The following is a 13791-nucleotide window of genomic DNA, read 5'->3' as shown; positions in this document are numbered from 1 at the left end:
CTGGTCATTAATTTCTTAACGTTAAAAGTGGACACAATAATATGACTAACTTGCAAGATTCTTGTGAGAATTAAAGAAATAATGTATTATAAGCACCTAGAACAGTGCTTACAATGTAACTGAATGTTCACTACATATTAGCTATTATTTAGAATAAATGAATGCATATCACAGATATTAGAACAAGGAAAAGTTTTAGAGTCCAGATCCTTCTTCTTAAGATGCCCTTTGGATTCCAAAGTTATTCCAGGGGTGCTAGGAATAGGCAGCACTCTTGAAGTCAATAAAAATACCCCCAGAGATCACCTAAGACCCTGCTGACGGACTTCCCTAATGGGGTCAGGCATCACTGGTTTAAGAAGCGCTATGTGGTAGCTGCAGCTCCCAGTAGGATTAGGCAGTGAGGGACCTAGCAGAGAGCACTCTCCTCCAGGCTTGAGAATCCACATCGAAGCTTGCTTTCTGTTCATCAATGTAGGGAACTCCCCTGACAGTTTATTAATTACGTGCACAGGCATTCTCACCTGCCCCAGGCATCGGCTACCCAGTTCCAATGTACAGTGGTTCCTTAGAGAATCCAGCGCATCTCACTTATGTAGCAGGCCACACCTAAGATCCAGGTGGCACAAGTATGCCAAAGCAGTGCTGACAAAGTGATTTTCTGTGCCATACCCAGCAGCAACCACCAAGGCCCTGGGAACACACATAGGAAAGAAATGTTTGTCCTTAACTTCCTATTCCTTTTTCCTCCGCCTGCAGCCACTTCCTTAGTGCCAGGACAGGGTGTCCCAGCCTCTGTCAGGGACCTCCACGTACCATCGGTGGGACCCCTATCTCATCTTTCCTTCTGCAAAATGTCCCAAGCTCCAAGACGGCTCTCCCGCAGTTCTTAGTAGAGCAACTGTCTCATTATTCTTTACATATATTTGTTACCTGGTTGGACTAATTATCAGCAAGCTGCGAATGACCAACACGTCTTGGGACTTAGAAATCCAGTGCAGTAGGTTGAATTGTGGCCCCCAAAAGATGTGTCCAAGTCCAAACCCCCAGTAGCTGTGCATGTGATTTTATTTGGAAAAGAGGTCTTTGCAGATATAATTAAGGATTTTGAGATGGGATCATCCTGGATTAGCTGAGTGGGCCCTAAATTGAATCTTAAGTGTCCTTATAAGAAGAGGAGAAGCCAGAGACACAGAGGAGAAAAATGTGAAGACAGAGGCAGAGATTGGAGCAAAGCAGCCATAAGCCAAAAACGCCAGGAGCCACCAGAAGCTGAAAGAGGCAAAGAAGGATCTCTAGCAACAAAGCTAGGATTCAGACAGTTCTGGACCTTTCCATTCTGCCAGCTTCCCTAAGAATTGATTGCTGTTGGTTTGAGTCTTAAACGAAAATTTGACTGGTAAAACTTTCCCGTAGTTCCCCCTATTCTGCCCCTTGGTCTCTAGCATGAGAGCCCACTGAGTCCTAATTGTCACACCATGGCTGACTCAGAGGGGGAAGGAGGCAAGCCTGCCTGGAGTACGATTAAATATAAAAACATAAGTTTTTGCAGTTTTTCATTTCCCTTTCCATGCTCTTGTCCAGGCTTAACCAGTACTACAACCTAGCCCTCCTCTGATTTGTGAGTGAATACTTTAACAGGGCTAAGGAGTCCATCATTGTCATCCATGTTTAAGCATAGTTTGTAATTAAATGATATTATCAAATTTTGGTCATAGTTCCCCATCCTCTAATTTCTAATAGCAATTATGCTTCCAGTTATACATTTCAATATGTTTCAGAAATGTTTTTCTTTCTGGTGGAGTCACTGAGATCCCCCTTAAATTTTCCATGGCAATCACTAGCTGACACCACCGCACACCCTCGTAACTCACAGGAGATGCAGGCAGCATAGCTGTCAGCAACAGCCCATCACTGTTGCCTTCTTATGCTCATCATTCTCACCCGCCTCTCTTTGGAGCTGCTCAAACATTCCAGCATCTTTGTGAGGCTGAGAGGTGCCGAAGTTGGCATCTATTTATCGAGTGGGTCCCCTGTATAGCTCTATACTCCAGTTGCTATAGAAATAAGCCAGAAAATCTAACTCTGGATTCTTATGTTTCACATATTCAAATTTAGATGAACTGTGACGTGGCTACAAAAAAAAAAAAAAAGAAAATGTCATCTACGAGCTAGAAATGCAAACCTGCAGTTTCATTTGGCTCTTTAAACTGAAAAAGCCATGATGTAAAGACAGCCTAAGTCATTTGTCTGTTCCATTTTATTTTCCCTAGACTTGAGGGAGCTACATTGATAGTGAAAACTTAGTCTTGGGTATTCTAGCTGCTTTGAAACTTAATGGAGTAGGGGAGAAAATATAGAAGAGAAAGGATTACAATAGAGCAATATGGCATACTTTTCTAGTGCTTGAGATGACAAACTACTTTTAGTTTTCTAATATTATATCACAGAAATAGAATTCCCTTGGAAAGACTGACTGGCAAGTTGGAGGGGTAGTACAGGTGAGGTTGTAGTCTGACACGTGCACTAAGATTCAAACTGAAGAACCAAAACCAAGCACTGAGTGTTGAAAGAGAAATAAGAATGCTTTATTTGTGATTGCCCTTCTTTTCAGCCACATGCCTCTACCAGGAAGATGCCCAAATGTTACTATCCTCATTGAGTCTTGGATTTAGTTTGGAGATGTTAACTAAGGAGGTGTTAGAAGCCATAACACTTATCTTTGCTTTTATGTGGTTTTTTTTGTTTTGTTTGTTTTTTGTTTTTTTGTTTTCTTGGGGTTTTTTGAAGAAGGAAGAGTCTAAGCTTCTAATTGTACAGGGGGAAGGATGTGACAGCTGAGAGTTTGAAAGGGCGGTATGAAGAATTTCAGGTGGTTGCTAAACAAAGAGAAAGTTTCTCACAAGAAGCTGGAGATGTTTCAAATGGCTGACAAAAGCCTTGGCCACAGCGGCCATCTTGGCTATCCCTTCCCAGTCATGTGATTCTATAAAATAGAGCAGTAGTGTTCTATACAGAGGCAGTAAAAGAGAGTGACTAAATGCTTTTACTTTTGAATCAAATGGATGGAGGTCCAACTCTCATATCTACTACTTGACAGCTGATTAAGGCAAGCACGTTATTTGATCTTGCTAAATTTCAGTTTCTTCCATTGTAAAAGGTGATGCCACCGAAGGTTCTGGTGACAACTAAGTGAAATAATGTGTAATAAATACTAAGTCTTGTGTCTGGAACATAGCAAATATTCAATAAATCATAGCTAGTATCGTTGTTACCATTATTACTTCAACAGAAGCAAAGCAATAGCTGAAACTACTTCCTTCTTCTTTTCATTCATGCCAATAGGATATGATAATGAATATCTAATTATAACTAGTATAATTATATGGTCACTGTCCTGTTACTACTCCATGTTCTTAAGGAATTGCAAATGAGTATCTCCTAAATCTGCCTACGCATTTCTCGTCTGGATTCACCTTTAACCTAGGACTGCAGTATTAACCTAACCTTCTGGATTCTGCAACACTTCACTGGACCAATATCAGTTTGGGCTTCACACCACTAGGAACACACTACCTTTTCACTGCTGATTTGCAGTTTCTCGCAGGTCTTAGGGCTTTCAAAATTGGACACGGTCAATTTCATTACTAGTGGTCTGTAGAGTCAATCTTAAAATCATTAATCTTTGTAAACCCAAAGGTACACCCGTCAGCAAAGGCTCTTGCAGAATGTTCATTATTTTGGGCTACAGAGTGAAGGGATATACAGGTAAAATCTTTCTCATAGAAATAAGATCAAAAGGACTTAATTAACAGAAATGGTTATCTGCTGCAAGTGGGACACAACTCTTGCATTTTTACTGGACTTTTTAAACAAATGTTGCTGAAAATGAGTTGTTGGGAGTTATTAGAAGCATCCAGCTAATGAGGGTTATGCATGAAAGCTCTAAGAAAAGCCAGGACTAGATTAGGTGACACAAGAACCAAAAAAAAAAAAAAAAAAAAAAAAGTGAATGATACTTCTTTGCTCAGTCCTTTAGGAAAAGGGGGAATGAAATGAAACGAAATGAAGCGGGTCTGTACCTTTGCTTATTTACCTATTTTGGGAATCCATATATAGGATCTGAGAAAAGCCACATGCTGTTTGCGGGTTTTTTTGTGTTTGTTTTTCTGGTTATTTCCTTTTTTTCTGGTTCTCAATCCCAGGTAAATATGATTAAACATTAGCAATTGCTGCCTGAATTTAAAAAATAAATAAATAAACAAACACACATAGAAACAAGAAGAAAATGGGTTTCCCAGTTTAGAAACCACTATAAGAACAGGGAGGGTCTCCTGACATTTTCTCCAAGAAAAGTCAGTCTCCAAAAATGAGCCTTTGGAGTCTCAGCTCCCATACAGCAGGAACAGATGAAGGGATGCTACTTTACCCTGCAGAGCTAAGTTTAGATCTATTTTCTAAAATAATTTCTGCAGGATTCAGGGTCTGAGGGAGAATCAGCATAACAAAGGAAACACAGAACTCCTCATGTTTGGGGGCTCTTTACCCAGCTCCATGACATACATCATGGAAGAACATCCCTTGTATATTAAACACCCCCAAAAATAAATGTGATGAGAATAAAAATCTTTTCAGTTTGTTTTCCTGTGAAAGACCAAATAGGAGTTCCCTGTGAAAGAAAAGCCTTTGCTTAAAAAAACCGTGGTCATCATTATTTTCACAACAGATGGGGCCAGAGTCAGCTCAAGCTTCTTCACACGCAGGCACTAAACAAATTTGCCACTAATTAGCAATGTGCCACACTGGTAAATGGCCTTCTCCTTCCATTTGCAGGCCAAAGCCTTGGTGACCTGCAATGCACCACCTGAGACCAGGACTCGACAATCACCCCCTATAAATCGTCCTGCAGTGGCCACTCTGTCAGTTGCTGCAAGTGTGTGGGTAACAAAGGAAGCCAGAGGAAGCTGTAGTTTTCACCTATTTTTCTATTTTAACTCCTCCAAAGAAAATTCCTATTTCTCAAAGGTCATTGGCCAAGGAAATAAAAATATTTTTTTGTCTCACCACCTATTTTCCCTACTTAATATTCCTTATGTCTGTTTCCACAGAAAGGAAATGTGAAGACTGTTTTTCTCTTAAAATAAGGGCAAGAGGAATCTTTGTTGCTTTTATGCATTTACATGATAATTTTCAAGAGTGTGTGTATGTATGTGTAATTTGTTTTACACCATTTGAGGGAGAGGCTATCTGGTTAACCCTTCTGCCCGGCAAAGTGAACTTGCAACAACAGCTGCCTGGCTCCCCTTCTCTCCTTACCGTCTCCATGGGCTGCTGGCACTAACCAATGGATCAATAGGAACTGGGCCCTTTGGGGTTTCCTCTCAGCTGCAGAGGGCCCCGGGCTATCTCTGTGTCCCCAGGATATGACTGGCTCTGTCAAGTCCACCAAGACAAAACTTTTACATTTTTAAGTCTCTTTTTTGGATGAATCACCATTAAGAGAAACGTTTTAGTAAATCCAGAAGTAGGTCCAAGAGATTGTGTTTGTGTGTGTGTCTGTGTCCGCATGTGTGTGTCTGTGTGTGTCTGTGTGTGTGTCTGTCTGTGTGTGTCTGTCTGTGTGTGTCTGTGTGTGTGTCTGTGTGTGTATCTGTCTATGTGTGTCTGTGTGTGTGTCTGTGTGTCTGACTGTGTCTGTGTGTGTGTGTCTGTGTGAGTCTGTGATGATTGGACAAATTTTACACTTATACCTGACCTTCACAGCACTGTCTAGCACTGTATACTGTCTGTACCAGTATATTCAAAGTAAAGGTAAGTAACTACAATGATATGTTTCATTAGGGTAATCCTAGAACAAGCCTAATGATGTCTCCCAGATTAAAATCTCTCTAACTGGCTCTTGGGATTAAAACTTTGAATTCCTAATATTTTATATTTTTAAGAAGAATAGACTGATAATCTTCGTCTTTAAAAACATGGAGACTAGCATCTTCCAACATTATTACAGTTTTTTCCTGTCCTTACAGTTTTTAACTCATAGGAACAAAAGCAAATGCTTAAGATAAATCAGATAATAATAATAATAGTTAACATTTAGCAAGTACTTAAATATGTGGGTGAAACTATACTAAGAACTATATGCCCATTACCTTATTTAATTCTCAAGACAATGCTGCATTAGATACCAGTATTATCCTCATGTTAGAAATTATAAAACTGGAGATCAGAAAGATTTAGTAATTTGCATAAGGTCACAGCTAGTATTGGCTTAGGTATGTCCATCTGATCCCAGCATCTGAATTTTTAACTATGACACTCACCCACCTGCATTTGACAAATAGCAAATGATTATCTCCCTAGAAATTTTCAAGGCAAAGCTTGTCTTGTATGTGTTTGCCAATCCCATTATAAATAAGTAAAGAGCTTCACAGACATGGTTCAGCCCATCCCTTCCACGTTTTGTACACAGGAGTACAGACATGGCCAGAGATGAGTCTCGTGGAGAGCAGCTGGTTCTGGCTGTTAGAAACATTAGAATTAGCTGGAGTCGCTCCTTGTGAGACTTCGTTGTTAGCCAAGCCTTCCTATAGTAGTTCTGGTGGCAAATATCTTGGGACAAAATTGAGCAACTACACAAACCAACACGAACAAAATTTTCAGGCAGGTAAACAGCTTGCCAGAAAAATGATGTGAACCTCAAACCTTAGCATTTTTTATTCTTTCCTGATTTCTAATCTTGCCTACACAGGAGGGATGGTTTAGAGTCATATTAAGTCAAGATGCTTCGCAATGAATGCACTAGGAAAAGGACCAGATCGGTTTGACACTACAGACTTGGATATCTATTTCTGATACAAATTATTGTAAGAAAGACCCTGATTTGGCTAAAAAGAGCTAGCTCACTTATTTGAACGGATGTGGAGTTTCCCCCAGGATCTTTAGAAGGAAATTTCTTACCATTTTCTCCTCACTGCTCAGAAAAGTCCCTAAAATGAGATAAAGTTCAGCCACCAACATAGATGCTATAATCTCTTTTCCATCTCCCTTCAGGCAGTTAAAATTTTCCTTCTTTATTGAAATGTTGTGCTCAGTAGAGGTATAAACAAATTGTAAGAGACCATTTATTTAACGGTCTGACAGCTTAACCAAATCGCCTTGTAGCAAGGCTCCCATTATAAGATTTCATTCTCATATGCCACAGAGGGAAAATCATATTCACAGGAGAGTGTAATCTCACATGAAAACCTGTCATGTTGGTGGCACACCCTCCACCGTTAAACTGTTTCCAGGGTTTGTAGCGGCACAGCTACATTCCCATATTCACATTGAGTATCCACTGTCTCCTTCATCTGGGGAAATCTTGGGATTGAATAAAATAACAGAGCTGATCCTTTATGCAAATACTACCAGCGAATACAGGCCACTTAGCATAGATGCCATAAGGACCACCAGTATTGGAAACACTGCTTTCTGCCAAGAACGCCAAAATCATCCTGTCATGACCTATTAATTCAGAGATCAGTCTTCTTGTTGGCAGCTACCTACCAACCCCACAAAGATGTGTTTAATTTGCTGTTGGAGGATAGACTGAGCTCTCTCTGTTGGACTGTGTGAGGGTGACGCCTAACTGAGATGCCCCAGAAAACATCTATCTATGCCAACGCTTGTGAAGGATACAGCACTTTTCATGGCTGTTCGTGGCATGGCTGATCTGTTCCAGGCAGCTTTACCTGAAAGCAAGGACAAGATAAACACAGCTGACTGCACAGGCTCTTGAGAGAAATTTGGCTCTTCTCTGCCAACTCAGAGCTTTCTATTAACAAAAGTTAATATGGTCTCCCAACAGCGTGCTCGTTGGCACAGTAAAAGAATGTGCTGCTTTCTTGGCAACTGAAGAGAGTGTACACCAACAATGGCAAGAGCTGATGCCTGTGTTTTTCTTACAAAATGTACACATATGGCCTGCTTCATCAGCAATGACTTTTTCTTCTTGGGTCAATGGACCATTTTTGCTTGGGGGGATCCATTTCTTACTCACTCCTAGTCCACTAGAGCTGGACAGGGCCCCACTCCTGGACTCAGGAGAGGACTTATGCCCAGGCCTAAAGCCAGTCAGCCTATTGTATTTCTCCTGGTCACAGAAATTGGTTCAAGAGGTTTATGTGTGAATCGCTGAATGCTTGCAATTACTAGACACGCAAAGAGTTTGTTATTTCTTATTGTATTCAAACTCAGAAGGAGATAGCCCTGGGAAGTGCTGGAAGACACTTTATGATCATATAAGGCCTGAAATTAGACCTGCTATGAAGGAAGATGATGTGAAAAAAAGGAGAGTAAGCAATTATGGTGACATTATTTAAGCCTGATCAAGCCACACCTGAAGATTATTTCCCTTTGACTTTAAAGTTTTTATTCAAGTTTTCATATGGGTTGTTTTGAGTTATGTTATCTGTCACATAGCACCAAAACAATCGTAACTGACACAGCTTAAAAAATTACTTCACTTTAAAAAGTCAAAGAATAATTATTCAAGTATTTTATGTAGTAACATAGCCAATTTTGCTCTTCACTACTTTTTCCATTACTAAAAGTATTTTGGAAACAATAATGTTCTAAACACATCTCATCAAATGAATAGAGAATAGTAATAATAAATGCTTTACATAGGCAAAGCGTTTTAGTTTACCAAGAACCTTCAAAAATATTATCCTATTTAATCCTTATTAGAAAAATATGAGCTATGTAGGACAAATTTTCTGATCATATTTTACAGGAAAAAAGTTAGATGACATCATATCAAAAGAATACAAGACTTCAGCAATCATATGGCCTACCCTACCACATTACAGATGCAGACACTCTAGTTTTAAAAAGCCAAGAGACTTACCTAACATCATACAGCTAATCATTTCATTAAAATTTTGGAAAGAAAGACTTTTTAAATTTCTTTGTGAGTTCATCTTCTACATCATATTTATTATCCATAAATCTCTTATACCTCGGTACTTAAAGTACAGCTTCCTTCCTCAAAAATGAGGCCATGTTTCATTCATACAAAAGAAACATTAAATCTAATTCAGTTCACGTTTCTGAGCCCTGGAAATGTGATTGGGTCACAAACTTGACAGAACAAATTTTCCCATCCATATCCATAACCATAACAAGACCATAAACTGTGTCTTTCCTCACGGCCCAAGATATCATCCCATCACTTTCGTGTCATAAATCATGAAGGAGTGATTCCACTCTGCTCAGGATTCCTTGCTTGGTATATGTGACCATCACAGTTTTATTCTTACTGTTAGAGCCACAAAGTTGGTTCTTCATAGGTAGCAAGAAGCTTTCGGGCTGGAGGCCTGCCATCAGCACGCAACGAAGAAAATGGGATCCCTGATAATCTTCTTCTTGATTACCACGGGTAAGGTTACCACTGGGTGATATCTCTGGCATGCGTTTAAAGACTAGACAGCACTAGACTTCTGCCACCTCCCCCCCCAAATACCTTTCTAAAAATTTGATGACACCATTGTCACCCCAATAAATTTTAATTTAAAGAAATTGATGACAATCTCTTTGGCTATTCAAATATATTCAATTAATAAAATCCATTCATTCAATCTTTCAATAGATGCTATGTGCCAGACACTGTTCTAGATGCTGGAATAAAGTTGTGAACAAAATACAGGAAAATCTCCAATCCTGTGGGACATACATTCTAGTGAGGAAGGCAAAGGTGACAAGGTAAGTAAAATATATAGTTAGGTAGAGGTAAATGTTAAGGAGAGAAAAAAATGAGACAGAAAAGTAGGATAAGCTTTCCTGAGGTGATTCTATTCGAGTAAATGAGGAAGTGAGGGATCTGGCCCAAAGTGTATCTGGGACAGGAGCAATCCAGGCAGAAGGCACAGCAAACATAAAGGCCCTGGGGCAGAGCATGACTCAGGAGTATTTGAGAAACAGTGAGGAGGCCAGTGTGGCTTCACTGGGTAGTTGAGAAGGCGATCAGTAGGAAATGGGGTCAAGAGATAACAGGCACCGTTCTGTGGATTTGGCTTTTATTCTGAATGAGATGGAAAGCTCTCAGAAGGCAGATTTTGAGCAAGGCGTGTCATGATTGGACTTTATGTTTTAACAGGATAGTACCTGCTTCTGGATTAAAAAGAAACTTAGGGGTAAGGGTAGAAGCAGGAGACTATTGTATTGTGAGAGATGATGGAGATTTGGACCAGGATGATAACAAGAGGGTGATGTGAAGATGGTAAATGCTGTATATATTTCGAAGGTGAGCCAACAGCATTTGCTGTAAAATCCCATATAAGTTGTGAGAGAGAGGAAAGAGTCAAGGATTCCCTTAAGGTCTTCTGGCTGAAACAACTGGGAGAATGGAGTTGCCAGTAACTGGAGATTGCAAGAGAAGCTGGTTTCAGGGAGAATGAATGCTAGGAGCTCAGTTTTGACATGTTAAGTCTGAGATGTTAAGTAGACATTCAATTGGAGAAGTCAAGTGGGAAGATGTTTCTATGAGTTTAAGAGAAAGGTCTAGAGTGAAGATAAAATTATGGGAGTCATTAGCACAGAGATGGTACTTAAAGCCACAAGACTAGAACATCTACAAAGTGATTAAATGTAATCAGAGACATGAAGCACCCAAGGGCTGAGTTCTGGGAAAGTCCAAAATTTAGAGTTTGGAACGATGAAGAAGCCCCTGACCAGTGAGGTAAGAGGAACACCAGGAGGGCCTGGAAGCCAAGAGAAGGATTTCAAGGAGGAAAGAGGCATTGACCTGGTTACATGCTGCTTGTAGGTCAATTAAGATGGGATCTGAGGAGTTCCATTTGATTTAGCAATACTGTAATTCACTGATGACTTTGAGCAATGTCAGTGGAGGGGTGGGGGCCCAAACCTGCCTTGAGTGGGTTCAGAGGAGAGGGATAGAGAAGCCACTGGAGGTCGCAAAAACAGATCCCTCTTTCAAGGGGCTTTTTCAAAAGAGAAGGAGAAAAATGGGGTATAGCTCGAGGAAATGGGACCAGAGAGGTTATTTCTAAGATGACAGGCATAACAGCATGTTTGTATATTGATGGGAATGATCCTACAGAGACGGAAAACTGGAAGGCGGGGGTGGGGGTTTGGGAAATGGCTGGAACAGATGTTTTGGGGTAGGACCAAGGGATGGGTTGGTGCCCAAGGGAAGACAGTGGTCATAGACAAGAGTATGGCCAGATCACCATAGTAACAGGAGAGAAGGCAGAGACTAGGTTAGAAGCAGGTGTGTCAGTAGAGGTAAGGTACAACCTTGTGACAGTTCTCTGATGACTTCTATTTTCTTGCTGAAGCAGTGTGCACTTCACACAAAGAGGTTACTACCCAACATTTTTGCAAAGCTAAGAAATATCAGTGTTGAGAATTTTGTGACTGGGAAACCTAAGAGTTATGCTGCTATTCTTAGTTTTACACCTAACTTATCATAGTCTGAAAAGTAGAAGGCTCTGCTATCCTAGAACTGGGCCTGTCTTTCTAGAAATAAATTTCTGACACCCCAATTAAATTGTTCTGAGGAAGTCTCACATACCCGATTCTGTCACTACTAGGGGAATAGACACCAAACCCTCTAATATCTCGATTTCACAAGTGCCTGACTTTCCTCTCTACTAGGAGGTTCCCCCCATCTGTTAAATTTCTTTTCAGATGTTCTGGAGAGCATGTTTTGGAGGTGGCAGTAGTGACTAATAGACCAATAAAAGACCCAGGGGAATTCCACACAGGTACCTGAGTCTTAGTGGTTTTCAAGATTTACATTGGACTTGTCCCTGATCATTTCTTTCTCTGCTTAACAAAAACAAAATAATTTCTGTCATTTTTCAAGAAAGACCTGCTTAACTCTCTGAGATGGGGCTCTATAGATCTATGATGGCTGTAATAAATACACTCTTCCACAAGTTAGAATTTGAGATTTTCAGTGTCTAGGCAGGTAGGGAAAGGAAACAGGATTTGTTACCTCACTGAATTCTGACAGCTCTGTGGTAGGTATTATTATGTCCATTTTATAGATGAGGTTCAGAGAGAATAACTTGCCCAAAGCCACACACTAGTAAGTAGAGGACCGAGGCTTGAACCCTGGGCTCTCTGACCCCAGGGCCATGTTCTTTTCACTACACTTTGCTCTGTGATCAATTCAGAAAGGCAAATGCTGTGCCAGTAAGTGATCAAGGGTTTTCCTGCCCTGCCCCTATGCTGGCTCTCCAGGTAATTCAGAAACTCCCTCTGCAAGCCCTTGCTCTATGGCGTTTATGCTACAAAGAACCTTTTGTTATACTACGGGCATCTGGAACATTGCTTTCTGCCAAGGTGACTTTTAATTTATCAGGTCTCTCTGGTAGATAGATGTTCAAACTATTTGGTTACTGTTTTCTTAGCCAAAAAAAAAAAAAAAAAATCAGTAAGGGAAGAAGTCGAGGCTCCCAGCTGGAATGTGAATCTGCTTTTTTTGTCCTTGGGATTCCTTACTTTTAAAAACAACTTGCATCATACCCTACAGCAGTGTTGTTTTCCGGCTCTGCATTCTGTGTCACAAATACACTTCTCAAGCATTCCGAGGAAACATTGACTACTTTGCACAGATCAGCTTTTCCAAGCACATGCTCTCCAGTGGTCACTCTACGTTCTATTGTCAGCGTGGCGGGCGCTCCATTATCAATCTTTAGTGAGAAGCTGGAGGCCGCCATAGGCGAACTTCCTCAGCGCCTCCATCCTTTGTAGCAGATTGGCTTAGTGCTCATCCTGTCCCCCCTCTCTTATCTCACAGGCAGGAAGCAGTGTCCCTCCTGTCCCCACGCTAATCTTCTCATGTGTGTCATTGATGCCACTTCCTCCCATCCCCTTGGGCATCTCCTCTCACATTTTCAACCTAATGTCTAAGTAGCTCCACTTAAAAAAAAAAAAAGTCTTCCTATTTTCTTAAGCTATTGCCCCATTTCTTAAGTTTCACTGCTAAACTTTTTGGAAAAGATTTCAAACTCCTGATACCTTTACTTCCTTTTAGAGCAACCTGTCCCAACCATTCTACTGAAATCTCTCCCTTGGGACGTCACCAGTGGGCTCCTAGTCACCACGGTAAATGCTGTGGCCTAGGTCCTTGTTCTTCTGCTTAGCAGCTGACGTGAAGAGCGCTGGCATCAGCCAGGCCTGAGCACAAGTCCTAACTGCCACATCTTAGCTTTGCTAGGAGCTTTAATATCATGCCTGGCACACAGTAAGTAGTCCACAAATGTTAGCGGTTATTTTCCTCATAACTATTATTGGCCATCCCTTCTTTTGGAAATGTTTCACCCTTCGCTTCCCTGCAACACAACTCTTGGTTCTCCTCCGATCTCTGATGGTTTTCTCTAAGCCCCCTCACTGGCCTCGTTTCCTCCCCTCTTCCTTAAATATAGGCAGCCTCCTAGCTTCTGCCTTTCACTTTTTCTCTTTTCCACTGTGTTCTTCTCCTCAGAAGTCTGACTCTCCCCCGGTGAGGAGGTAGATCTCTAGCCCCATCCGCTGTCATGACTGTTCTGATTGGCTGGAGGTCTCCCTGTTCCCTTTTTCTGGTGAAGACCCATCCTCAATGCCACTTCATTCATGAAGTCTTCCAGTCTCCTCCATCCTTAATCAGAACTCACCTCTTTCTTGGAAGGCCTCTCTTTATAAAGATACTCATTTCTGCACTTCTTATTCTATGTATCATTACTTTGAACCATGGGTAGGTGTGTGTGAATTTCTAACTCCCTTATTAGACTGTAAGTGCCATAG

The sequence above is a fragment of the Rhinolophus sinicus genome, chromosome 3, assembly GCF_057876585.1.
Source record: "Rhinolophus sinicus isolate RSI-liver-muscle chromosome 3, RSI-T2T, whole genome shotgun sequence".
NCBI lineage: Eukaryota > Metazoa > Chordata > Mammalia > Chiroptera > Rhinolophidae > Rhinolophus > Rhinolophus sinicus.
This window is presented reverse-complemented; position numbering follows the sequence as displayed.